Genomic DNA, 22,734 nt, shown 5'->3' with positions numbered 1-22,734 from the left:
ATGCCACCCCTAAGAAGCCAGAATGCATTTCCACTTGCAGGGCAGGCAGAAGGCTGATGTCTATTAGAATTAGGAAAGGGTACTTTGTATAAGCCAGTAGAGTAGAATCCTCTGCTTTGCCTGTCTAGCTTTAAAGCACTCTGTTAAAGAAGTATATGTAGAAGCTGGTCTCTCTCTCTCTCTCTCTCTCTCTCTGTCCTTCTTGACATACTGATATTGAGCTGCTGCTGCTTCATTCCTGAACCTGTGCAATTGGAAAGAAGTCCCATTGATTTTGGTGGAACTTGCTTTCCAGCGCACTTGAGCTTGAAATTAAAGGGAGAACCTGCATGGAGAATTTCCTTTGGATCATATTTCCTGCTTTCCTATTTTGATTCCTTGCAAACCATGTTATGTCTTTAATTCAGAAGGCTTTGGTTCTCTTGCCTTGTCTGCGTGGCACAGTGTTATGTTACTGGAGATGGCTTGAAAACATAAAGCACTAAACTAGGGGAACAACTAGTCCACCCATGCAAGGTAGAAGAAAAAAAGTTAAGTTTTGGACATAGAATAATCTGGGAAGGGCTGTAGCTCAGTGGTAGAGTATCTGCTTTTCATGCAGAAGGTCCCAAGTTCAATCCTCAGAATCTCCAGGTAGGCTGGGAGATATTCCTGCCTGAAAGCCTGGAGAGCTGCTGCCAGTCAGTGTAGACAGTACTGAGCTAGATGGACCTATAAGGGAGCTTGTTATGTAATCCAACAACTGATGAGTTTGAACGATGTTCATCTTTAGGGGTAACTTGAGCAAATAACAATGAACATTGAAGATCTTTCTAGTAACACATTAGCTTGTTCTTGGTATGTTTGCTGGTAGTTTTCCCAACATCTTTTTGGGCAGGATTTGTGTCAGCAGCACTTGGCATCCTTGAGTAGCCTCCAAGGTGTTGGCGCACTGGCAGGGCCCATTGCTGATACCTGCCCTTCCGCCCCCTTATTTTTCTGACCTAGTTGCTATTTGAATGTTCCCAATGCCTCTGATGTAGAATTGCCCTGGAGCATTCTGGGAAAATGGTGGGCTGTTTCAGCTGCCTGGCAGAGCTCTAATATTGCTGCCCACCGCTGTCAGGTAAGCCCTCAACTTACTCATTACATTTATAGGCTGCTCTTTATTTTAAAAAAACAAAACATTTGTGGAGCCTTGTACAGTAAGATGAAACCAATAAAACACCATCACACAACATCGCAAAAACACATGAAAACCTTACAGGAGGGGTGGAGAAGCTTTTTCAGCAGGAGGGCCCCATTCCCTTTAGCCAGCCTTTTACCTTCGGACGCTAGGCTCGTTTTTATGCACAACCCTCTCTTCCCCCATCCATGCAACCAAGAGGCGTTGTGAGAGTTGAAGGAGGCAACACTCAAGGAGGGTGAAACACAAGGCCAGTAGGGCAGAGGTTGGGGAGGTAGTCTCGGGAGAGTCCCAAGGGCCAAGCAGAGATGCTTGGGAGTGCCACTTTCGGCCCCCAGGGCTGAGGTTCACCACCCTGCTCTAAATTTCCATACAACAGCAAATGCAAAGCTAGGGCCCAATGACAAAGGAGAGGGGCTGCCATGGTATTTTGCCCTTCCCTCCCCACCCACCCAGTGCTTAAAACCACTCTTGTTCTTGAGCTCCCTTAATTCTTTCTTCCACTCTAGAGCTATTCAGTTTTTCTCCCTTGAACTCAGGGGCAGGCACTGTTCCCCTTTTCTGCTTTTTGGTGAATATGCATCCCCTTTTTTCTTAATGCGAGGTGCAGTTTGCAATACGATTTCCCCTCCTTACTGTCACTCTTTTTTGTCACTTGTCTTAATGTTAACACTTTCAGAACTTAAGTGGAAGCATAAGTCAATCTAGCATGGAGGTGACCCTAGAGAGCAGCGTCCTCTCAGGTTCTCCTTTAAATACGCAAAAATGTTAACGTTCATTCTAGTTGGCCCATGATTCTTTAAGAGGCCCCCATAATATGCAAAAACACAATTGCATAGAACTTTATGTTTCCAGCTAGATGCATGAAGCATTGGAATGTGCACCGTGCACATTCAACAGCTGGGACGATGATGCATGGACCAATTGGATACATTAGCACTAAATGCTGTAATTTACTTTACACAGAGCTACAGTTCCCAGCACCCTTAACAAACAACGATTTCCAGAGTTCTTTGGGGGAAGCAGTGTGGGTTAAATGTGTGTTAAACTTGCTTCAAATGTGTGGTGTGAATGTGAGTCTCATGAAAGCTCTAAAGGTCTATCACATTTTGCATGGAAGCAATCATGGGTTTAGCAGTGAGTGTAAGGCCATCAAGTCCAACCCCCTGCTCAATGCAGGAATCCAAATCAAAGCATTCCCGACAGATGGCTGTCCAGCTGCCTCTTGAATGCCTCCAGTGTCGGAGAGCCCACTGCCTGTCTAGGTAATTGGTTCCAAGAATATGAATCACAAGAATCTGAATAAGAGGGAGTAATAAATGGTTGCAGTGGTGTGTTGTAAATCTCTTTGGTAAATTTAAACGTTTGTACATTCAGCATAATTATATGCACATCATGTTGTTAATACTGGCAGTATTGAAGGACATGGTTAAAATGATCATGCGGTCTACTCAGATTTGCAGTGTTGCATTCCCAAGCACACTTTTAAATAGTGCCACACTTCATATTTAAATTGACTTGTCATTCCCTCATCCTAAGGAACTTGCACAGTAATCTACGAGAAGGGGTGAGGAATTGAATCCTCAATACCTTGCTAAACTACACTTCCCTAGTTTCTTTGAGTGTCATCCAAGATAGTTAAACTGATTATAATTTTGTAGTGTAGATATGGTCATTTTTCCCACTTTGCTGTGAAGGTTAGCATTCCCCCCCTCCCCAAGTTCACTTCTTGAGTTGCTGATTAACTTTGATTCCAAGCAAGGAGATAGGATTATGTTGACTCCACATCATTCTCGATAAAATGAAAAAAAAGTGCATCTAAGCAACAGAAGCAGCAATTCCCTGTTGTGGTGTTATAGGCCCCAAGCCTTGCATCACCTGCCATAGGGTTGCTCATGCCATAGAGACGTTTAACCCATGGCCATGTGTGACTAACTTGTGACAGTGTTTATGGTGCTTACAGTAACAAACTAACAAATAGTAAATCAAATTCAAGCATTTCCCTGAACAGAACTACTTTGTGGATTTGACATAGCTAATAAATGTCTCTTTCTGATACTGTGAGACTTAAAAAATATCTCCTGTGCTGAAGGACAATAACCAGTGGCCATTTGTTTGCCTGGTGTTGGTAGAATGTGGCTGATCTACAGACATTCATCCTGCTGCCATACAGGAATAATGCAATAAAAATTGGTGAGGCTCGATACTCTTGATAAAGGACAGAGGCTCCAATCCAGCTCCACTGTGGAACTATGATGCATGGACCAATTGGATGCAATAGTATTGATCAGCTCTTTGGCTTGAAGTAGCAATCAAACCAGTCCTTTTCTCCCTGTTCTAAATAGCCAATCAGTACTGTTGTAAGTACCTGTCAGCTTGTGCATATACAGTTTGGCTGGTGGATTTTGTGGAGGAATTGCACCTATCTGTGCAAATGATTTTTGTGTGACTTTAAGATCAGTAGTATAGTGGCTAATTCAGAAGTACAGGAGCCCTTCACGATAGTCACACCACACCTCCTCACAACCACACCCCCTTTCCACTTTCCCTTGCTCTCCCTATCATCTCACAAGTCCATAGTTAGTTAACAGACATCCCTAGGACCCAATCAGCATGAAAGGGGATGCTGTGTGTTAGCTACTGAGAAGAGTCTTCTCAGTGGGTGACTCATCTCCTTTCACTCTAATTGGTTCCAATCAACATGAAAGGATGACGACTCTTCTTAGTGGCTAACATGCTCCCTTTTCATGCTGATTGGCTCATATACAGGGACCTGGCTGGGAACCTGCTCCCCCCAAAATAATGGGGCTATGAGCTGCCGAGACCCCAGACAATGACACCCCTGTTCAAGATATGCATGGTTATCCTGCTTCTGTGTACATAACTCATTGGGGCAGGCATCTTCTGCTTGCTTTGGGCTTCCAAGTTCAACTGATGCTCCAAGCCAATTCCCTTTCTGCATCTTCCAAGGAAATAGAAAGTGTGTTACATAAAATCCATTGAACTCTGCTATCTAGTCCTACTATGGACAGTAGACATCTTCTCCCTGTCTTTCTGTCACCCATTAAAAGAGATAAGAAGTGAAGATCCTTGTGTTTTTTTCCACTACCACTGCCTCTTTCCAAACATTTTCTATGGCACAAATGAGAATGTAGTCTATACACTAACAGGAGTCAGTCAATGTCAATAACGTCTCAGTGTTTCCTTTATACCACGATTTAGCATAAGCTTCTTGGAAATGAACGTCTTCCATAACGGTGCAATATTTTAAGCACACAGTCAACAATGTTACAAAGATTAAATAAGTGTCAGTGCTACTTGGGGGCTCAGTAACAAGCTAGACTGATTGAACTTAGTGTGGCTAATCAGATTATTATTATTTTGGTTGGAGGGAGAGGGGAAGAGAACAAGAGACCCTGGTTTAGTACCCACAATCTTTGTCAGCACAATTCATGCCAATTACCACCATCATGGCTAGATTTAGACATTACAACAGCCTTTCCCAACTCGGTGCCCTCCAGATACGTTTGGACAATTCCCATCCTTCATTACCATTGGCCATGCTGTCTGAGACTGAGGGCAGTCCCAACATCAACATCATCTGAAGTGCAGCAGGTTAGGGAAGGTTGCTCTAGCACAGCAATTGTGAGATGGTAGGATTAAACCTGCCAGATGCTCATTTAGAAAGGTGGGTTGCCACTGTTAATAGGCGACAGTAAGGTAAGTAAGGTAAGTGAGTAAGTGAGTAAGGTAAGTAAGGTAAGTGTGCATTCATTTAAGTTTCAGGACAGATGGGACAATAACAGTTTATGTGGGTGAGAGCTCAGGTTCGCCACCTTTGACTCCTGAATATCTAGGAAGTGCAGAAATCATGTTTGTGGGGGAGGGACTCGTGAATTGGAGTTGGAGCGTGTTTTGAAATTTCTTTTTTAGGACTGCATTAAAGGTATGGGATAAGAAACTGGAAGTTGCTGACATAAAACAGGGACAGCTTACCCTATGTTGAGCTATTACTTATACACACACTGTAAAGAAATTGGCCCGCCCATTACAACAATGTTGAAAGCATAGAAAATACTTGGATCCCAGGTGAAAGGGATGATAAAGAAGATTGCTAAGTCATTCATGATTGTTTCTGGACTGAAGCCAACAGGCTTTAATGTTCTTGCATGAGTGCACAGGTGGTGTGTTTCAGAAGATGCCTATTTGCATTAAAACCTCATCAGGCTGAGCTGGAGGTGCATTTGATATCCTCTTCTGTAGCAATTTCAGCATCTGGCCTATGGTTATATTTACAGCTCAGTCTGAGTGGGGAGGAAGGACTCAATGTATGTTTTCAGCAAGCCACTGGTCCATGAAAACGAGTGTCCTAATTCTGCAGTAGCTGATAAACAATCTTTCTGGCCCAGTTAGTTTAGACACTTCGTGTGTGTGGGGGGGTGTTGATTGCTGGCACATTTCCCTTTGCAACAATTGTCCTGGGAAACAGCTGGTTTAGATGTGAAGAATAGACTAGAGATGTGTGCGAGTGCCGATGCCAAAAAGTAGAATTGCATGTTCCAGACAATTATCTGAAAAAAGTAGTTAGTGATTTTCTGCAATTGTAGGATTTTCCAAATGGCTACTTGACTGCAAACTGTTCTCTTTACTAGAGACGCTTACCTGTAAATATTGCATCTTTGCAACTACATCAGGAATTGAAAATTCTGGATATGTTTTGCATCCCTATTCAAAAGGCCCTTACCAAAACACAGCTATCCGCTTACCAGTGTATAACCCCCACCCCAATATTTCTATTCAATCTGGATCATGATGTGCCCATGGCAGAGAGCAGGTGCGTTGGAAGAGATTATTGTAGTGTAATAATTTCAGATGAATCATGCAAGTGAGGCAGTACACATTTTGCAGGGGGGGGTTAATATCCATTTTGATCTGGAATGGGGGAATCCTTCTCAAATGGAGTGATCAGTCATCCTGAGGAAACATTTCTGAGCAAATCTCTGCACTACCACCAAACACCCCAACTCTAATTGTGGCAGTCCCTGAAGTGCTTTCCCCCCCCCATCCATTGGCAGACAGAGATTCTTGTGCTTTAAAGCATAAAGGCTGATAGCTGTGTCATTACTGAAGCTTTAGTAACTAGAGCTCTGTGACTGAACATAATAAAAGTTTTGCAGCTTTGCCAAAACAGATGAGAACCATGGTCTCACTGGGTTTTTTTTTTTGTAAAGCTTGCAAGCACCTTTTAAAGGAAAGCCTGCATAACCTGAGCCCAGTCACTAATGTAGTGTGTCTTGCCAGATCCTTGACAACTCCTCAGGCAGCTGGCCAAACCAGTATGTTTATTGAGCCTTTGCTGAGTTGTCACACATGGCTGGTAGACTGTGTTGTGGCTTGGTGGGGCATGCATTTTATGAAAGGCTTCCTCATGTGAAAAATGGCAGAAGATACTGGTCAGAATGGGGGTGTGAGCATCTTTTTCATTGGATAAAGAGTTGTCTGTCATGGTGTTTTGTTTTATAGTGTGACTTGGATACCTGCAATTCACATGTACTTTGGAAACTGCACAGGCTTTATAATATGGGATGCAAAGTAGCTGAACCACTGCAGAGACTTTGCATCCCATATTATAAAGCCTGTGCAGTCTCCAAAGTACATGTGGATTGCAGGTATCCAAGTTGCACCGGTGGCATGTTGGGTCTAGTTCTCAACCACAAGGAAATATTATCATGTAGATGAAGTGCTGAATTTGAACAAGGGAGACTTGAGTTCAAATCCCTCATCGCCTGTGAAGTTCAGTGATTGGCTCAGGGTCATCTCTCAGTCTAACCTACCTCACATGACAATTGTTAATGATAATATATGCTGCCCCAAGTCCCATGGAGGAAGGGCAGGATGATAAAAAGCAGAGGTGGGGAACCTGTAACCCTCCAGATGTTGTTGAACTACAACTCCTATCGGCCCCAGCCAATGTGCCCAGTAGTAGAGATTATTGGAATTATAGCCCAATGATGTTGGGAGGGGGCACAGATTAGCCAGCCCTGATTACATAAATAAATGTGGGAAAGGGGTTCTGACTGAGGTTGGCACTAACACTTAAACATCATCTTGTTTAATGGCCTAACAGACAAAGCCCCTACATAAGAGCCTATCAGTTTCATAGCTGCCCATCACTTTGCATCTCCATTAGCTACCCGGTGGTATCACTGGTTGCTATGTCTCAGCTGAAGTTTGCCATTCATGGGCTAAGAAATATCATGGGAGGGGGGAAGCAAAGAAAGGTTGCATTCTCTCTGTATCAAAATGATCTTGCGTTTCATTCTTGGTAGATATAGAACCGCTTCTGTTCCAGCTGATTGCAGCCTTGACACCTGGCTCAGCTGGGCCAGAATAGCTGCTGCCAGAACTGTAGAGATTAGAAGTGGAAAGACCATTTTGTGCTTCCTAATAAATCGTTCCAGGCTCCCAGTTGCATGAAGCCCATTTCCTTCCAGCATGTCTTTTACTGCTGTGCTCTGTCTGCTGTAACCCTCGGTGACTCAAAGAATGCTGCCTGATTGGGGTCTGATTGGTCACTGCTCACCATTAAGGGATTTGCAGGCGACTCAAACAGCCATTCCCAACAACCAAACTCGGAACCATCAGCTTTTCCCCCAGCTGTGTGTTTGCAGTGCTAAGGAAAGAGCCCAGATACAAATGTGGGGTATCTTAATAATTCAGGCCTTTTGAAAGGAGGCAGATTGCTCTTTCCCCCCCCCGCCCCCTAAATAAAACATATGCATTTTGAATATTAATTCAGTCTGCAAAGTAGTAGACATGCTCTTTTAATGTTGGCCTTGTGGTGGCAGCAGCAGCGCTCTTATGGCATTGAAGAAGCTGCTCTGTGTTAAGAAGGTGAGTGATCAAATGAGTCTTGCTTACTGGCTCATGCAAGACCAGCAGAAGAAGCGATGGTTTAGGGTTTGTAGCAGGAAGGAGCATTGCTTCTTCTTTTTTTTACCTGTGATCAAAGTGCTGCAAAGTGAGGGGTTTAATACAGGGTGCACTGGAGAGTTCCTTAGGAACCATGAACTGATGGAGGTGGAAAATCCTTGTTCTTTGACTTGGGCTCAGGCCTTTTTCTCAATACTGCAAATAATTACCGATGCTGAATAGGGATGGGTGAGAAACTGATTGTTTACATTTAAAAGTGAGCCTACTTAATTTGCACTTTCTCAAACGATATGAGTACCAAAACACAGCCATCCTTCAAAATTAGCACTTACTTCGATTTTGCAATGCAGCTCACCAGCCAAACTATGTTTATAAAAATACACGTTGGGGGAAACCGTGCATAAAAATTTATTTATTTATTTATTTCTTAAACTTATATACCGCCCGACTAGCAATAGCTCTCTGGGCGGTTAACATAAAATACAATAAAATTACAGAATCTGAAACAACAAGCATATAAAAACTACACAATCTAAAACCAAGTTACAAACATTTAACTAAGATTAAAATGCCTCAGAGAAGAGAAAGGTTTTAACTTGGCGCCGAAAAGATGATAGTGTTGGCGCCAAGCGTACCTCCTCGGGGAGACTGTTCCACAATTTGGGGGCCGCCACTGAGAAGGCCCTAGATCTCGTCACCACCCTCCGGGCCTCCCTATGCGTCGGGACCCGGAGGAGGGCCTTCGTAGTAGACCGTAGTGTACGAGCTGGTTCGTATCGGGAGAGGCGTTCCGACAGATATTGTGGTCCCACGCCGTATAAGGCTTTATAGGTTAACACCAACACTTTGAATCTGGCCCGGAAGCGTATTGGAAGCCAGTGCAGGCGAGCCAGCACAGTTGTTATATGCTCAGACCGCTTAGTATATGAGTGAACATAACATACACAAACACATTATAAGAGGAGGCTCTCCTTGTGAAAATGTGTACATTAGTCAAAACTGCCTCCAAAAACGTGTTTTATTGGGAGGAATTAGCACTAAAGTGCTGGAGAATTTTCATGACAATTTTTTTTTAAAAAATTGCAAGTTGCTCCAGAAACATGGAGAACTGAATTTAAGAATGGGAAAATGAGAAGCTGAGAGGACTGAAACACAGATCTTTCCATCCCTATCTGCAATTCAAACTGTCACTCCATAGTTCATGAGCTAAAATGCTGGATATTTTATAACTTTTTTCCCACCAGCACAGGCTGGTCCTTAAAGTTTAAGCTCCCTACTGTTGAATACCTCTTACCATGAAAACCCTATGAATAATCCAAAAAAGATTCATAGGGTTGCCATAAGTCACAATCAACTTGAAGGCATATAACAACAACTGCTTGTGAAAAGGTTGAAGTGTTGGCAGCTCAGCATTAGAAGTGCAACTCGTTTACATTTAGAAGAACAGTCAGATGAGGCTATCCAGGAGATCAGAAATACTTTTGCTTTTGGGCCCTGTGATAGCTGAAATGTCACCCAATGCTGCTTTAATAACTAAAGCTGTTCAGTTGGGTAAAATCTGCATGCTGTATCACTCTCCTTCCCTCCCCCCCTTCCCCACCCCATGTCTTCAATATTTTTGGCTTTTGCATATAGGCAGCATCCATCTCCTGTGCTAGGAACAATTTCTGAAAATGTTCACTCTCCCTCTCTCTGGTCATGCTCCAAATATTGGTTTAAGATGTATGTTTAAGATAAAACTAGGTAACGTGGAGTTCTTTCATGTCTTCAAAGCCACTTCAGATCAAATTGGTTGTCTTAAAAAGGAAAATTACTGGCCGCACGGATTTCTGCGTTTGAGGTACAAAAGACCTTTCTAAACTGCCATCTTTTCTAACATCCCCTTCATCTTTTCCCCCTCCCTCCCTCTGACAAAACCTCACACTTATCAGTGCTGCATCGCTTGCTATATATGGGTTCAGTATCTCCACTGTGCCTGCATTGTACCTTTTTTGATTTCCAAACGCTTATCTTTTGAATACAGTGGGATCATACCAGAGGGGGAAAGGCCACCCAAATAAAAATGAAGAGTGTATGGGGGGGGGGAAGCAGCAGTAAATGTGCACCATGTGTTGGGTGAAGAAAAGGTTGTGTGATTCTGCACACTGGCTCAATACCTTTTATTGCCTTTTGCCATGGCATCTACGGCCTACTTTCATCCTGTGATAGAATGCTGCAGTATTGTGTCTTTACTCTTCTGCTAGCATTCTGGAAACATCTCAAAGTGGAAACTCAAACCACATTGTGAAGTGACCTTGGCTTGGATACTTTTAACCTGTGCTTTTCCCTACCTCATTTATAAAATGTGATTCCTACTTATTTCCCCACTAGAAAGTGCAACCATGTGATTACATATTATTACTGGATTTGTGGAAACTGGGTTTGTGGAGTCACCCCTCACCTTTCCGAAACACCCTGCTTATAGAAAGTTTCTGAAACAGAAGGTGGTGTAGAAGTTAAGTATTCCTACTCTGAGCTTAGGAACGTTTGTCTTTTGTCACCTGCTTTTGTTTTCTTCAGTTTGGATTTGATAGATTCATTTCTGCCAGACGATGCAAAAGGGAGGTATGACTTGGGTTTCTCTCTCTTTGGAAAGATCCCTTAATCTGCTCATAATTACATTGGAAATTTCCAATGATTGAAAAGGTGCTGCTGACATTCATTTGGCCCCCGTACGTTGAGGAAGCAAGCGGAGGTCTGGAGAGGCAGTAGACCTGATTGATGGGCAGGCATGTACAGAACAGTAATTCTTTTTCCTTGTGTATTTAATAAAGTGGTAATTGATGACAAAATATGGGCCAGGGGCCCCCTAGCTAAGAGGCCAGGAGAGGCTGTTAAGCATTGAAGCTGCTTAACTTAATGAGGCCCTGCAATAAAAACAAGGCATAATGAGTGAAGCATAATAGTGCTGTTATGTTTATAACTTTGCTTCATTGGCAGACAGCTGAGCCTGTGGATACAGATGAAGAATTTCTGTTGGGTGTAACCTCGATGGATGGCCAAATCCTGAAAATGATTGTTTGATTGCAGAGGCACCAAGGGTATGTCAACCAATCGCTGCACTCTACAGAAGAGGGCCTCTTGCAGATATCATCTCATTAGGAGGTCCACTCCATAAAATATAGGAATTAGGCCTTTAGTGTGGTCACACCTATCCTTTTGCAACTCCCTCCAGGTACATATCAGATGGGCACCATCTCTACTGCTTAGTCAGCGCTTATCAAAGGTGTGCCTTTTTCAACAAGCCTTTGAAGTGGAGATCTTTAACCAGTTGCTATCTGTATGGGATCTGAACTTGTTTTTAAATTTGTCTTGAATTGTTTTTGAAATGTTGTAATTGTTTTTATATTTTAAATTGCATAAATTTTTTACTGTGAAATCACTTCAACCCATATTATGAGAAGTGATTCATAAATGAACTTAAATAAAGGTGGGTTTGATGGAGAGGTAGATTTTGGCCTCATCTAGGGATGGATACAGTCTGGAGGGGGAGGGGAGATGGATATGTTTTCTTCAGTCCTGCTGGGTGCGAAATTCAAAGTATGAATTTTGACGTATAGCTGTGTTTTGGTTCTTGTATGGGTTCTGGAAGTGTGAATTACAACAGTTCTCATTAAAAGCTGCCCTGGGCTGCTACTGGGAGAATGGGCGGGATATAAATCTAATAAATAGGTGCATAAAATAATAAATAAAAGCTGTACCTTAGTTGCATCCTTTTGGCACAAGAGCTCTCTGCAAGTTGCACTACACCCATCACAACTTGTTCTATGGCTGCCCTACAGGTGGACATTTTTTTTACAGAGTGACACATAGTACCCTATCACTACTATGATTTAGAACATATTCAGCCATTTTCACAAAATCAGAGGCACTGCTTTTCAATGGCTACATCCCATGTAATCTCCAAAAGGGTGGAACTATCTGGCCAAATTCTGCAAATTAGTCTCACTTGATCATTGCCCTCCCATAGGAACATAGGACCCTATACAGAGTCAGACTATTGGTCCATCTGGCTCACTATTGTCTACACTGATTGGCAGAAGCTCTCCAGGTTTGCAGACAGGGTTCTCTCCCAGCCCTACCTGGAGATGCAGGGGATTGAATTTGGGACCTTCTGCATGCAAGGCAGATGCTCTGCTGCTCAGTTACAGCCCTTCTTTGAGTACCCCATATTTTTTCCCCTGCAGGTCGGAAAGCATATTGGGGGATTTTCATTACAGAACTAGTTTGCACTGCTTCTCATTTCACAGCTCACCCCCTCCAAAATGGCACTGGTGGGGGGCAGCTGGGAAACTTAACGGAAGACGTTCTGCATCATGCATATACCCTTGCAACTCTAGGTAGGGCTAGGATAGAACCCTGTTTGCAATCCTGGAGAGCCACTGCCAGTCCGTGTAGACAAAACTGAGCTAGATGGACCAATAGCCTCCTCTGTTCTTGAGCCACCTAGATGTACATCTAAACATTCAAAGACTGTATGTAACACAAGCATCTGCAAATACATGTAACATACAGGTACATAGGGCTGTGACCGGTGGCTTCAGGTCCCTAGTGAGTGCAGAGCAGTAGAAGCTGGTCTGTTGGGGCTACCAGGGCACAGCCCTCCAAATAAGAATGTCAAGCAATTTTTTAAAAAAAACCCACCCTGAAATCTCAAAGCCACACACTCTTTCTTGTTCCAAACACATTTTATACTTCTATTTGAACTCAGAGTAGCTCCGCAAGCATTTACATCAATCTACTGTTCTCTGGCCAATCAGCTCTCAGCATCACTCAGCCACTCCTAATCCAAAAGTGCAGCTGTAGCAAAGAGGTCCTTGCCCTTGGTCTGCCTGCTTGTCTATCAACCCTCTTAGAAGGCTTCTACTCAGGGCCGGTGCCAGAGGGCAGCCAGGTTGGCCCCTGGCTGAGGGCCCCTGTAGTCCAGAGGGGCCCCTGAAGGGCCCCACCTTAGGGTGGGAGGGTAGCACTCCTGTTCTGTGATCTGCAGCAGCATCAACTTCTGGCCCTGCCTCAGATCGCAGAGAGGGAGCATACAGACCATGAGGGCTTCAATAAGCACGCCCCACCTACCTCTCCTGTTGCTGTGAATGCTGTGCACGCATGCCTACCATCAACCAAGATGGCAGCGGAGACTTCCCTAAGGAGTAAATGCCCCTGCCACCATCTTTGTTGATGGTGTTGTGGAATTCTTGCCACAACACTTAGGTTTGGACCCAGGAGTAAGTGCATATGAGACTTCTGTAATCGGCAAGCTGAATTTTATTACTTACGTAAGGAGACAGCGATCACACAAGCATGTCTGTCTGAGCACAGGCAGACCCCTCCTTATGTACCTTTACAGTCTCTCAGGGCATGTGATTTCATATAGTGAATGGGAGAATTTCCAACTGCGACATGCGCCTACAAGGCTGTGCAGTAACACTCTGTTAGCTGTTACACACAGCGGGAAATTTAAAAAGTTCACAATGACACATCAGTCATTCCACCCTCCTTTATACGTGCAGTTGCCCTCGCCCATCATGGCCATGGAATTTTCCACATCAATGGCAGGCAGGCATGTACAGCATGCACAGCATTCATGTGAGGCAACAGGAGAGGTAGGAGGGGCGGGTGCAATGGGCCTGGGACAGGCTGGGGCCCAAGGGCCCCGTCATGCCCGGCGCAGGCCCTGCTTCTACTCCATTGTTTGTTGAGAGTCCTATTTAACACTGCCGCTATTGCAAATTAGGGAGGAGTCAGGGAGGAGTCTAGACTGCTTCAAGAGCAGCCCACTTGATAGTCTTAGTCTATATCAGAATCACACACTGGTTCTGGGTATGCTTAGATATATAGAGACATATCAGTGAGAGGAGTGGTGGTAACTACTCCAAAAGCAGGCTGGACTGGGCCCTACTTATTGTCAGGGTCTGGAAAGGGAGAGGAGATTCTTCTTGATAGCAAGCTGCCCCTAAAAATATTTGACTGGCATCATAAGGGGGTGGGGGGAAATCTGGTTTCTTCATGGGCCAAACTAGGACTTTTTATTGTCAGGGTGGGGGGAAGAGGAGAGTCTTGGTGACAAACTGCCGCTAAAAATGTTTGGCTGGCATCATAAAGTGGTGTAGGAGGAGGATCTGGTTTCTTTATGGGTTGGGCCAGGTCTTTTTTATTATCCAGGTGAGGGAAGAGGAGATTCTTGGTGGCAAACTGCCCCAAAAATGTTTGGCTGGCAACATAAGGTGTGTTTGTATGAGGGGATTTGGTTTCTTCATGGGCCAAACTGAGCCTTTTCATTGTTAGGGTGGGGAGAAGAGATTTTTGGTGGCAAACTGCCCCCTCCCAATGTTTGGCTGGCATCATAAGTGTGTATGGTGAGAATCTGTTCTCTCTCCCCCCCCCCCCATGGGCTAGACCTGAACTGGAATTTTTTATTGTCGGGATGGGAGGGTGAGGAGATTCTTGGTGGCCAACTGCCCCAAGAATGGATTGGGCTGGACTGGGCCATTTTTAATTATTTAACGTATCTGAAAATTTGATATGGGCATATGCAAGATAATTAACCCCCACAGAGATGAGAGCAAGCATGATAATTACTTTAATTAAAGCAAAACACTTAGGAGTAATTTGAAGAAGACTAGCTGTTTATTTTCCTTCTGAACCCAGGACTGTGTCTTTCATGATGGGACTGGAGGAGGAGAGGGCAGGAGAGTAGCTGATAACACAGATATCCTAGCATTGGTAATCCAGTTAGTAGGGCATGTGTGGGAGGAGGTATGATTTCACTATAGTAACTAAATAATCCTGTTATTGTTTACTTAGAAGCAAGCCTCACTGTGTTTATTTAAGTGGGAGTAGAATTGAACCCTGACCTTCCAGATCCTAGTCCAGCATCCTAACCATTATATGTATACCATTACAGATGCTAATTTTAAATAAGCTTTATTATAAATATATATTATCAAGTTGCCCAACTATATCATTTCTTTTTGTTTTACTCTTCACTTGAGTTCTTTGTATGGTTTAGGGTTGGAGTTGGATGAGAGCACCACTCTTGTGCCTTAAACAGCTGAACGGCAGTCAGAAATTATTATAAACTAGAATTTCACTTAGATTAACTTGAACTCTTTCGTTCCTTTTTAAAAGGAATTTTTCCAAGCACTTCTGGTTACTTACACAATCCTCTTTATCTTGTTTAGAAATAAGTAAATCCCACTGTATTCTGTAGACCTAGTGCCTACTAAATGTGAGTTTCCAGCAACTTACTTACTTTGTGTATGTCTTTTTTGAAAACAGGATTGAGACCATTAATGAATAAGTAGAGATCTAGTTTTCTGCTCACTTTTGAGGAGATTTGACTTAACTGTGTGCACTTCATGAGACCAAACATAGGACTACAGCTCTGATAGGTGCTAAGGATTGTTAAAACTGCAATGTTTAAGTGTCCACTATTTCTTTGCGAAGGATAGGAAAAGATCCAGAACAGGCAGAGGCCACACAACTTTTCCTCCATCAGAGAAGCAATTGTGACAGCAGCCAGAATTCCTTCTGAACCAAAGTAAGATACTTTACAGTTTAGTTAGGAGTTATATGCAAAATTAGAATGGTTAAGTATCCACGGTATGTTTGCAAGGAAGGAGGATGGGGGGGGAACCAAAATTTGACCACTACCCCATGACCTCATTGGCCACACCCCCATATCAGCCCTACCAGGTCTAGTGGGTTAGTCACGTCTGGTGTAGAGGCTTTGGAGAAATGAGTATTGATAAGGAAGCAAACGCAGATAAACTGCTGTAAACCATGGTGTGTGTTCTGAACTATGGTTAATCTAAACTATGGTTTGGGCACAATGTCTGAACTGAGCATCAGTAGCAAATGCAAGTTGGCCTCCATGTAATGGCCCTCAGTAGCTGTAAGAATCTGCAAAGTGGTGACTTTCTTGATCTTCCCTAATATAGGGTAACTTTACAGTCACTGCATCTCAGCCTCAGAGGAAGGCAATGGTAAACCGCATCTGAATACGGCTTACCATGAAAACCCTTTTCACAGGGTTGCCATAAGTTGGAATCGACTTGAAGGCAGTCCATTTCCATTTTAGTTAATTACATTAGAAAAAGGCCCAGAATGCATCTATAGTATGCCTGAAGAAGAACAGGGGGTACCTGCGAGGTGTTGACTCTCTAATAAAACCAGTGGCCTGATAGCATCACAGCCAGGAAACAGTTCATTGCCACTTTTCATTCTCATGGCGATGGGTAAGAGAATTTCAGATGCATGGAGAAGGAGGCGTAGTGGATTAGCCCAGTCTTTCTAAAGCAGAGTCTTTTAAAATGCTGTTAGTTAAACTTCAATGACTCCTAGTCTAATAATGAGGGGAAGAGAAACTAGCACTCTAAATGATGCATGTCGCTCTTGAAATATGTGCTAATTGAAAATAGATATTTACTTCAAATGAAAATGTAATACAATAAAAGGATGGGTTTGGGAACTTCGCGCATGAAGCGGAAAGCTTTTCTGCCACCTCTTCATCTGATCTGTAAATGTTTTCTGTTCATTTGTGTGGGATCTGGCATTTGTGTGTCTTTCTGCTTCAAAGCTCTTATGGGGGGGAAGGATAGGAAATCTGTTGCAGAGAACATGGTTTGCATTTTTATTCCCAAGTTCAGTCCCTGGTATCTCAGGTTGAAGATCTGTGGTTGCAGGATGGCCTGAGGCCTTGGGGAGACCACTAGACTAGGCGGATCAGTGGTCTAACTGTATAATTTTATTTTATTTATTTTATTTCATTTATATACCGCCCTAAGCCTGACGGCTCTCTGGGCGGTGTACATAAGAGATAAAAACAACACAATATATAACTACAATAAATATAATAAAGTCAAAAACCAAAAACAAACAAATAACAACAAAAAGCAAACAGCATCATAATACAACACTAAAAGTACAGTTAAAATACACTTTAAAAACAGATTAAAATACACTTTAAAATGCCTGGGAGAATAAAAAGGTTTTCACCTGACGCCGAAAGGATAGCAGCGTCGGCGCCAGGCGCACCTCATCGGAAAGACTGTTCCACAATTCGGGGGCCACCACCGAAAAGGCCCTAGATCTAGTCACCACCCTCCGAGCTTCTCGATGAGATGGCACTCGGAGGAGGGCCTTAGATGTTGAGCGCAGTGTACGGGTAGGTTCATATTGGGAGAGGCGTTCCACCAGGTATTGCGGTCCCATGCCATGTAAGGCTTTATAGGTCAAAACCAGCACTTTGAATCTAGCCCAGAAACAAATAGGGAGCCAGTGCAGACGAGCCAGAACAGGTGTTATATGAGCGGACCTTCTGGTCCGCGTCAACGATCTGGCCGCTGCATTCTGGACTAGCTGTAGTTTCCGAATTATCTTCAAGGGCAGCCCAACATAGAGCGCATTGCTGTAGTCCAATCTAGAAGTTACCAGAGCATGAACAACAGAGGTGAGGTCATCACCGTCCAGATAGGGACGTAGCTGGGCTACCAAACGAAGATGGTAGAAAGCATTCCGTGCCACCGAGGCCACCTGGGTCTCGTGTGTTCTCTTCTGCTTTTTTGACATTAGCCTTTGAAGGTCAGTTACCACAATACCTGAGGGAGGGCTGTGGGGCTATCAAGACGCTGCCCTAAGTGCCACATAGAGATCAAGCTTTGAAGAAAAAGCTGAAAAGTAGCAGGGAAGCTGCTACAGTCAAGTTTCTTAAGGGCACGGTAAAGAGACAGAGGAAATGCAACCAGACTTGACAGAGGGCCTAACTACATGTTGTATTAATTGTGTGGCTTGCAGCTACATCAGGGGGTGGGGAGAAATTGCTATTTGGACAACGCCGCATGGGGAGGAAAGATCCAAACACCACTCTTCTCCCCTCTACCGCAATTAGCAATAGAATAAAATTTGCATTAGTGCCAATAAGCATTCCTAGTTCTGGGTAGGACTATTTCCCTAGTTCTTATTTTGTCGCTATAGAGTAGGGACAGAATGATCTATGAATTTCGGTGTTCTCAGTTTTTCATTCCTTGTTGTTGTTATGTGCCTTCGAGTCGATTACGACTTATGGCGGCCCTATGAGTCAGCAACCTCCAATAGCATCTGTTATAAACCACCCTGTTCAGATCTTGTAAGTTAAATTTGGTTCTCCATATATTTCTGCAGCAATTTGCATTTTTTTTTTTTTAAAAAACCCTCATGAAAATTATTCACCATTTTAGTGTGCATTTCTCTGAATAAATCTATATTTTGTAGGCAGTTTTGACTAATGCACACATTTTTGCAAGCAATTTATCCTTATAATGCATTTTTGTGTGTTATTTTCACCAATATATTTGTTTTTATGCACACTGCCCTCTATTAGATGCATTTCTGTAAACATTGCTTGGTTGGAGAACTACATCGCAAAAATTCAGATAAGTGTGAATTTTGAAGGATGGCTGTGTTTTGATTTTCACATTGTTTCAGAAAATGCAATTTGATAAATTTGGCTTTAAATGTGACCTAAATCAAATTTCTCCCCCATCCCTACTATAGAAACTCTGTATACTTTACCAGCTTAAAATACAACTAGTTTGTTCTTTTTTTCTTAATTCGGATTGAAGCTGGTTTGAGGAAAGTACATCAAAATGCAGTATTGCCTAAGAAATGACAGGATAGATATGGATTGTGGCTAACGTCATATGTACACCGCTTCCCAAACCAGCAGTGGAAGTGCACTGTATGCAGAGTAAATGAGAGTGCGTACACAGCCTGAGTGTGTGGGTATGTATGTGTGACCTACCTTGCATTTCTTGCAGGGTTGATACACACTGACCAACTTTGTCACTCAAGCCCTATACTTGGTTAGTGCTTTTTATCTGTCCTCCCCACCTGTCGGTAAGACTCAAGACGTTCTGCATCCAAAGCTGTCTAATCTGTGACTAGTTTATTTATTTATTTATTATTTGATTTATATCCTGCCTTTCCTCCCGCAGGAGCCCAGGGTGGCAGTTTCCAAGAAAGGTTAAGCTGTGAATACTCCCAAACAAAAGGTCCTATCCTGCAGAGTGTCTTCCGTTGGACCCACTCTGGATTGGAATAAACGGATTCTAATCCCATTATGCATAGCTCCCTTGTTGTTTTCTTCTTAGGGATGCATTAGTATACATTTGCATTTGATTCTCTCTGATCATATGCATGGAATTCAAATTGAAATGGTGTTGAATAGATTTGAATATTAACAAACCAGTTCTTCTCTCTTCCTGTTCTCCTTTTTGGAGTCCGAAACAACAGACAGCATCATGCTGGAAAGACGTACAGGGTTGTATACAATGCTAGTCCTACTCAGAGTAGACCCATTCAAATCCATGGGCCTTTGTTACTCATGACTATTGACTTCAGAGGGGCCCATTCTGAGTATGACTACCATTGATTACAACCCACAGCTGCTGCCAGCAATGGTATTCCTCAGCTCTGTTGGAGATATTGCCGAATTTCTGCACTTGGGGTATGGTTGGAAAATGACCCATGTATAGCTAGAGTTAATACTGGAGTCGATAGCAGCTCTCCATTGAATAGATCAGGGCTTGTCAGCCTGTGTGCCTGTGGCACATTTGTGAACTGGAGAAACTGGCGTGGGACCAGGGATGTAGTCGTCCAGGGTCTCAGGTGGTCTTAGACCATTTACTTTTTTGGGAGCAGGGTCCCTATGTCTCCAGAATCCTGTGAGCCAAGTGGCATGAAAGGGGAGTGTGTTAACCATTGAGAAGAGTCTTCTAACATGCTTCCTTGACCTTTCCTGCTGATTGGAGCCAGAGAGAAAGGAGGTGAGTCAGCCACTGAGAAGACTCTTCTCAGAAACTAACACTCTCCCCTTTTGTGCTTATTGGCTCTTAGGGATGTCTGTTGTGGGAGAAGGCATTAACAAGGATCTCATTCTCAACTCAACAGCAAGAAAGGGGCAGGGGTGTGGCTGTCGCTAATGAGAAGGAACCCTGCACTTCTGAATTTGTCACTACACAACTGCATGGGACACAAACCCTGTAACCAAGATCACACCACAACCTATTCTACTGGCTACTACAGAATTTTTTTTTCAGGCCTTATTTCGGTAGGGGACCTTGTTGACACCAGAAAAGGCTCTGTTGCTGTCCATGGGGGTCAGATTGGCACCCCCGGGAGTTGATGAATGAACAAAAAGTTTCGTTCATTTGCTTGAAAAGGACCCTTCACCCCTCCTCCCCCCAAAAGCATCTTCCATAATACTTTACATTTTGCTTAGTTCCAGTTTGGTGACAAGTCTTGCCTTGACGCTTAACTCCCCTTTCTTCCCTTGTCTCTACTCCACAGAAGCAAATAAATTTAGTCTCCTCCAGTTATTAAAAGTACTTCCCTTTGGCCCAGCTCAAGGACCATCTGATTTGTGTCAAATTGATGGGCAGCATACGCTTGATCCAGACCACAGGCACATTGCAGGAGCTGCTTTTGAAGTAATTGCTCCAGATGACTTGCGCTATTGAGCCACGATGCATGCCTGAGCCAGACTGCATACTAAAGCAGAATGGAAATGTATACGATTTTCTGTCCTGGCTATGCATTTCAGTGTGTAGAACTGAATAACAGAAGGTAAAGAAAATTGAGGGAGAATCTGAGATTTTCTTTTTCTCATGCCCAACCTTCCCAAAAGATGTCTGCTTTGCAGAATTTAATGTTCTCTACCTTTTGTGTATGTGGCAGCTACATTCCCCCCCTCTCCCTCCAATTCTAGGACTGGAGCATTGTGCAAAATGGTGAGTGGGCTGCCAACTCAATTCCTCTTGCTGCCCTTTTCTGTCACCTAAAACCTCAGCAGTGGCAATAGCACCGTATTCAATAGTGAGCCCCACTCCCAAGAAACTGTTGGGAGAAATCCTTCTCCGCTGGAGAAATCTGGTGAAATGGTCTCCCTAATTTTTTCACTCCCAAATAGGGTAGAGAATTCTGAGAAGTCATGTCTGCCCAGCTGAAGTTTGAGGAAGGTTGATCTATCACTCTCCTGCTAATACTATGCTAATACAGAATTGGGCATTAATAATGTGCCTCCCACCAGAGGAGCCTGGTGGCCCTGATGCCAGTGGGGCAGTGAATCCACTCCAGGTTTTGTCAAAACTTTAGAGGAGCTGCCCAAGGTGTTGAAAGCTGTCTCTTACCATGTCTGATTTGGGCTCTTCATAACAACTTCTTATGCTGGTACTCTTACTAATAAAACACATTGGGAAATAAATTGAAGTGTGTGGAGGCTTGGTCCCAACAGCCCCTGTCTTCTGGGAGCCTTCTCTGCAATTACCGAGTATATATGTGTGTGTGTGAGAAAAATAATGATAAATCAGTCCCCAGCTGTATTGTGCAGCTGGGGAGCTGCATCAGCAGGAGAAGCAATCTCGAGCTGTCTGTGTCCTTCCTAGGCTTGTCCAGAGCAGACACACTCAAGGCACATTCAACATTCAAGAGTTTGCCTGCCGCCTCTCTGGTGTAAGGCTACAGCTGAGCTCATGATTGGGCATGTTTCCCTCTGCTGTTCTTCAGCCTGATCCAAAGGTCAAACGGAACTTGAACTAGGTCTCCTTGTCCTGGGAGAACTTCCTTCAATCAGCCCAGAAGAATGTAGCTATTTGTGCCATAAGGAGCTAAGAAAATGATGGGTGGAGTGTTTGTGTGGAGAAGAGAGAGTTTATAGATGGCAGTAACCTCTGGAGGAGTGGTGTGGTGCATGTGTGCATGCTTTCTCTGAACTCACTGTGGGAACCCTGTTTAACCATCCAGTTCCGTTGGAAGACAGGAGATTTTACTTTCACTTGAAAGAATAGCACTCCTAGGAGTGGACGCCAAGCACCTGCTTATATGGGAGAAAGAAAAGGAGTGCCTTCATGGATACTGCTGGGCAGCAATCCCGGGACCCAGCTATTCCCGGAAGCATCTCATCACTTACTCCTTAAAAAGCGTGAGGACAATGCATAAGAGATGAAAGGGCATTTACAAACCATGTCATGTGTCGTGTATAATTAGAAATACCAGCTGTCTCTGGTAGTCCCCGTTGCTGAGAATCCGTTGGTTCTGAATAGGACCCGTCCTGGAGCATGCTTATTTGTTTCACTCTAGAGTAAGATGACGACCTGTAGGAAACCAGATTTTAAAGACCAAACGAGTGTCCATCAGTATGACAGGTGGGCTGGGTGTGCCTGCGCATTTTATTCATTGCTACTTTTATATACCACTCTTCCTTCAAGGAGACAAAGGTGGCATACATGGTTTTCCCCATCCCCATTTTATCGCACAATCACCCTGTGAAGTAGGTCATGTTGAGTGACAGTGACTGGTCCAAGGTCACCCGATGAGCTACATGACTGAACAGAGATTTGAGCCCTTAAGGTCCTAGAACAACACTCCAGTAGCTATACAGCCCTGGCATGGAAATCCTCCTTGTATATTGCAAGAGCTCTTTTGGGCTAACGTCTGTATCTGTGCACTCTACGCACAGAGGCACATTGCAACCCACTGACGTAGCCTGCCCTTATCAGTGTGGTCTGGATCAGCAAGTGACATCTGTGTCCTCAGCGCATTGTCTCCAAGAGCAGTCTTTTTAT

General features: G+C 43.7%; 1 protein-coding gene across 4 annotated transcripts in view; it reads left to right on the top strand.

Moving 5' to 3' along the window:
• KIRREL3 (kirre like nephrin family adhesion molecule 3) overlaps window positions 1-22,734 on the top strand; it is a 973,594-nt gene that overhangs the window by 10,879 nt on the left and 939,981 nt on the right. Inside the window, exon 2 of one of the 4 annotated variants that reach the window (XM_061592927.1) lies at window positions 11,078-11,178. The exons of the other annotated variants lie outside the window; for them this stretch is intronic. The gene's annotated coding sequence lies outside the window, so the exon portion shown is untranslated. The remainder of the gene's footprint in view (window positions 1-11,077; window positions 11,179-22,734) is intronic. 4 annotated transcript variants of the gene reach the window in all.

Source organism: Rhineura floridana, chromosome 12 (genome assembly GCF_030035675.1).
Source record: "Rhineura floridana isolate rRhiFlo1 chromosome 12, rRhiFlo1.hap2, whole genome shotgun sequence".
NCBI classification, from domain to species: Eukaryota; Metazoa; Chordata; class Lepidosauria; order Squamata; family Rhineuridae; genus Rhineura; species Rhineura floridana.
This window is presented reverse-complemented; position numbering and strand designations above follow the sequence as displayed.